The sequence below is a fragment of the Priapulus caudatus genome, unplaced genomic scaffold (genome assembly GCF_000485595.1).
Source record: "Priapulus caudatus unplaced genomic scaffold, Priapulus_caudatus-5.0.1 Scaffold3968, whole genome shotgun sequence".
Classification (NCBI taxonomy): Eukaryota; Metazoa; Priapulida; class Priapulimorpha; order Priapulimorphida; family Priapulidae; genus Priapulus; species Priapulus caudatus.
This window is the reverse complement of record NW_014581029.1, coordinates 7,195-12,891: the sequence shown is the minus strand read 5'-3', so window position 1 is coordinate 12,891 and position 5,697 is coordinate 7,195. Positions and strand designations below refer to the sequence as shown.

At 45.5% G+C, this 5,697-nt stretch overlaps 1 long non-coding RNA gene across 1 annotated transcript; it reads right to left on the bottom strand.

Annotated features, from left to right (window-relative positions):
* Positions 1-3,763: 3,763 nt before the first annotated feature.
* Positions 3,764-4,230, bottom strand: LOC106819663. The gene is made up of 2 exons (XR_001395475.1): positions 4,082-4,230; positions 3,764-3,812 (listed from the first exon to the last, which is right to left on the bottom strand). It is a non-coding gene; the product is annotated as an uncharacterized LOC106819663 (long non-coding RNA).
* Between the last annotated feature and the right edge of the window lie 1,467 nt (positions 4,231-5,697).

The following is a 5,697-nucleotide window of genomic DNA, read 5'->3' as shown; positions in this document are numbered from 1 at the left end:
AGTCCTGCTTTATATAATTATAGGTAAACAACTGCAATAGGTAATTATAGGTAAACAACTGCAATAGTTAATTATAGGTAAACAACTGCAATAGTTAATTATATAATTATAGGTAAACAACTGCAATAGGTAATTATAGGTAAACAACTGCAATAGTTAATTATAGGTAAACAACTGCAATAGTTAATTATATAATTATAGGTAAACAACTGCAATAGGTAATTATAGGTAAACAACTACGATAACGATGTGTAGACAACGACAAGAGCAACAACAACAACAACAACAACAACAACAATAACAACAACACAAAACAACAACAATAATAACAGCATCAGAAAGAAAGAGAGAGAGAAAGACAGACAGACAGAGAGAGAGAGAGGGAGGGTGTGTGTGTGTGTGTGTGTGTGTGNACACACACACACACACTATCTCTCGCTCTCTCGCTCTCCCTCCTCTCGTCACGCGTTCTCTCTCTCTCTCTCTCTCTCGTACGCTCTGTCTCGCTCGCCCTCTCTCTCTCTCTCACTCTCGCACTCTCTCTCTCTCACTCTTTCTCGCACGCGCGCTCTCTCTCTCACTCTCTCTCACTCTCGCACTCTCTCTCTCTCACTCTCTTTCGCACGCGCGCTCTCTCTCTCTCACTCTCTCTCGCACACGCGCTCTCTCTCTCACTCTCTCTCACTCTCTCTCACTCTCGCACTCTCTCTCTCACTCTCTCTCGCACGCGCGATCTCTCTCTCTCACTCTCTCTCACTCTCGGACTCTCTCTCTCTCTCTCACACTCTCTCTCGCACGCGCGCTCTCTCTCTCACTCTCTCTCGCACACGCGCTCTCTCTCACGCTCGCCCATTCTTTCTCCCCGTACTCTCTATTCTCTCTCTCGCACCTCTCCCTCTCTCTCTCTCATCTCTCTTCTCTCTTCTCTCTCTCGCCACGCTTCTCTCTCGCTCGATCGCTCTCTTTCTCTCTCTCACACGCTCTCTTTCTCACGCAAGCTTTTTCTTTCGCTCACTCTCTCCCGCACGCTCTCCCTTTTTCTCCCCCCTCTCTCTCTCTCTCTCTCTCTCTCTTCTCCTCTCGCACCTCTCTCTCTCTCTCGCTACGCTCTCGTCTCGCTCGCCCTCTCTCTCTCTCTCACACACTCGCACATTCTCTCTCTCTCTCACTCTCTCTCGCACGCGCGTCTCTCTCACTCTTCTCTCGCACGCGCGCTCTCTCTCACGCTCACCCATTCTCTTTCCCCGTCTCTCTAACTCTGCTCCCTCTCTCTTTCTTTCTCTCGCACGCTCTCTCTCTCTCTCTCTCTCTCTCTCTCTCTCTCTCTCTGTCTCTCTCTCCCTCTCTCTAATCGCGGCCTCTCATCTCTTCACACACACACTTCTCTCTCGCTCTCCTCTCTCTCTTTCTCTCTCTCTCTTCTCCCCTCTCTCTCTCTCTCTTACGCGACTTCTGTCACGTCTTCTTGATGCGCATGCGTGGATGAGCTAATCAGAATTCCTCGCGCATCCACGTTGCGACAAACAAAAACTCCAGTTGACACCTTAATAATATAGTTTCACGACGCTAGCTTTATTCTTGACCACATATCAAATGCCGCTCATAAATATATATATATATATGTGTATAATATATATTATATATATATATATATACGTTATATATATAGTAATATATTTAGTACGTTATTGCTGACATATGGATGAATGGTTACATAGACGCGCATTATGTTAATTATAACCATGTCACGTGACTGCACAATCACTCGCATAAAGAGTTGCTCATTAATACATATATAAACCACGCATACATAAATATACATATAGGCAGGGAGCTAATAATGACAAAATTTGTATTTATTTTAGCTCCTGATATATGCAGTAGCAGCAGCAGCAGCAGTAGCAGCAGCAGCAGCAGCAGTAGCAGCAGCAGCAGCAGTAGCAGCAGCAGCAGCAGCAGTAGCAGCAGCAGCAGCAGTAGCAGCAGCAGTAGCAGCAGTAGCAGCAGCAGCAGCAGTAGCAGCAGCAGCAGCAGCAGCAGCAGCAGCAGCAGCAGTAGCAGCAGCAGTAGCAGCAGCAGCAGCAGTTGCAGCAACAGCAGCAGCAGTAGCAGCAGCAGTAGCAGCAGCAGCAGTAGCAGCAGCAGTAGCAGCAGCAGTAGCAGCAGCAGTAGCTAGCACCAGTAATCATCAGTCTTTATCTGCGGGTTCAACGAGGTTGAGAGAACAGCGGGCGTTCCGTGATGCATGCGTGCGTTCCGTGATGCGCCCATTATTGAAGAAAAATTACTTTATAGACGCTTGGATTACATGATGACGCCCGCAGCCAATCAGCGACGAGTAGACAACACGAGCGCCCCCCTGTGTCAGTATTCTGCACACGCTCTTTCGCCCGCTCCGTGTGGCAACCTGTTTATGAACTAATTGGAATGTGATCGCAACAATTCTGAAGATTTAGAGAACGATTGACACTCGCAAAGTTACAAGAAGGAAGATATTTTTCCTTCAACACATCTAATACTTTACCGTTCCCATGTAGCTTGTACTTTCCCGCGAGGTGGCGCTTCCGGCGTGTGCGACTTTCCCACAAGGGGGCGTTACTCTCGTGCGTGCAGATTGGAACATAATTAGGAACGACGCGGTTTCACGCTCTCTTGCTAAGCAGAATATGATGTTACATTAGAATATGATATTAGATTGTTCTGTCATGCGTTGTTATGAACGCATGATGCGCAGGACATGTTGACAATCTTTCTCATTAACTCACGTAAAAACATAGCGAAGCAGACGATACATGTGATCGTGACGTCAGCCGTGGAACCCCGACATCCGGCTTTCTGACTTCCCGCTTTGAATCCGTCGCTGATGTTTCAAGGCGGTCAAGTTCATTCACTGCCCATGCTGCCCTTCAACTCTTTCTTCTCCACTTCTGACGTCATTTCACGGGTAATTACGTCACGCGCGGTGAGTGTGACGATAGGGGGTACGATCTATCGCGTAACTAGGGACGCGGGCGTGCGGGCGACGCCTACGTCTGTCATCTACACTGCGTGACGCGGCGGCGGCGGCGGCGGCGGCGGCGGGAAGGTTAGCGTAGCGTTAGCTTAGTAGATGAGGTTAACCCCGGGCTATGACTGCCGCATCACTGCTCTCATCATCCCTGCCTCTCTGTTGTGTCGCAGCAGCAGCTTGTCATTTGTCGTTCGCGTCTTTCATCGGCTCTGTTGAAGTGAGAGACAGCGACGCCCTCCTGCGGTGCACTGTGCCGCGAAGCGACGCACGCACGCACGCACGCACGCACGCGGACGTGAAATCTAAGATGACGGATTTCTTGCATCGCTGCGCGCGTTGTCAGCGACATGCTCGTCTGCTTACACGCACCGACGCCGCGCCTGCCCTGCTGCCATGACAACGGCCGGCGACTGACGCGATTACAGGGTCATTGAAATTGAATTTATTCCATTCTGCGGGAGATATTATCCTTGACTCCGATCCGTGACAATAGAATGAGACTTCCATCAGTTCTTATTGTATTTGGAACTCCCTCTCATGCTTACTTTACTACCTCCCCCTCACACTGACTCACACTTCACCTCCTCCCTTTCACACTTACCCATACCTTACCAGCTCGAGCTATCCTCGCCGTCAACGCTGACAGGGTGGATCGTGTCAAAGAACATGGCCGCTTCAAGGAAAGGAGAACAGCATCACTCAAACGTTGAGCCTTGTCCCGTTCCAGACACTGAAGTTATACATTCTTCTTTCTGGCACCTTTTAAAATGTCCTGTGAATCTGCGATGGTAACTGGCTGTAACTGTAACATAAAATGCACCTATTAAAATAAACTACTACAATATAATCAGGAGAGAATAATAATAGATTTGTAGATAATAGATAATGTATTTTTAAGCAAAGATGTAGTAATTAAGCGATTAGACGTACTGTCAAAAAACATAAATCATTTTAATAGTGTAATGGGAATATGTTTTAGTAACATTTGAAACATATTGATCATTGATATTGATATTGAAACATTTGTCGGCCAATTGAAAAACAAATGATATTTATTTTTAGTATACTTACTTCTTTGCGAAATGATTTATTCCATTCACATGCCCGACTAGTTGATGACTTCGACTTTGAATAGCAGGGCCGCTACGTGGCTGCATGTTTTGCCAAGTCTGTCAATGAGAATACGTACATGTAGGCACGAATATTGTTGCATAATACATGTCAACATTATAGATTGTTGGCATTTGTTTAAATTGAAAACATAATTAGTAATCAAGCTTTACAAATATGTATGTAGGTAGGCCTATGCATAAATGGGGTTGGAGTGTCAATAATGGATTTAAATCTTGACATTGATTTTTATACATATGTGCAATTGAAACAATTACTACTTGGTACAATTGAAATTGTCACTTGGGAGGAAGAGACCTATAATATTTTTTTGAAGTTTAAGTAGTTATAGTGATTGATAATAATTAATTGAATTTTCTCAGCGTGGTCAAATCACACTATGATTTGTAGGCAGTGCATATAAGTTATTAGAAATGATCTAAACTATTACAGAAGTATGCATACCCGGCCATGCACATGCAGTGGGCACAATACATAACCCCAGTTGACTTGTACATGTACACCCAGTGTTGGTGAGGTTTGTCTCGCAATCGTTGATATGGCGCGTAACCTTTTCTGTGATGAGGTGGTACAATGCATGTCCACTGATCTACACTGAACAGAAATTGAAATTATTAGTAAATGTACTTTTTTTTTATGTATGTTGGACCAGTTACATATGCACACATTTACAATATTTTAGTCAATAATAAATAATGTTACTAAATTATATACCGTAGAACCATAGAATGAGAAATGTACCATAGAACAAAATTTTTATTACCTGCTGACACTGCTGAAATGCAGTGCTGTATCGATTGTGCATTACTCATAGTCATAACACTGAGCCATGACACTGACACTGTCACTGAGCCACTTTGCATGGTCACAAGTAAAGATTTTGTCAAAATTACGTATGTAAACGATATACTTACCGACAAGCTTGAAACGATTTAAAATGTTTCATCGTTGCACGGGTATATATTCCTGTTTATGGCGCATTACGTTTCTCTTTACGATGCCATCGTATATAAACACGGGTTACAAGCAATGCTTTCTGCCAACTTGAACGCCCCTATACTTACCCACACCTCACCTCCTCCCTATCACACTTACCCACACCTCACCTCCTCCCTATCACACTTACCCACACCTCACCTCCTCCCTATCACACTTACCCACACCTCACCTCCTCCCTATCACACTTACCCACACCTCCCCTCCTTCCTATCACACTTACCCACACCTCACCTCCTCCCTATCACACTTACCCACACCTCACCTCCTCCCTATCACACTTACTCACACCTCACCTCCTCTCTATCACACTTACTCACACCTCACCTCCTTCCTATCACACTTACCCACACCTCACCTCCTCCCTATCACACTTACTCACACTTCACCTCCTCCCTATCACACTTACTCACACCTCACCTCCTCTCTATCACACTTACTCACACCTCACCTCCTCCCTATCACACTTACCCACACCTCACCTCCTCCCTATCACACTTACCCACACCTCACCTCCTCCCTATCACACTTACCCACACCTTCCTATAACTCCCTAGCTT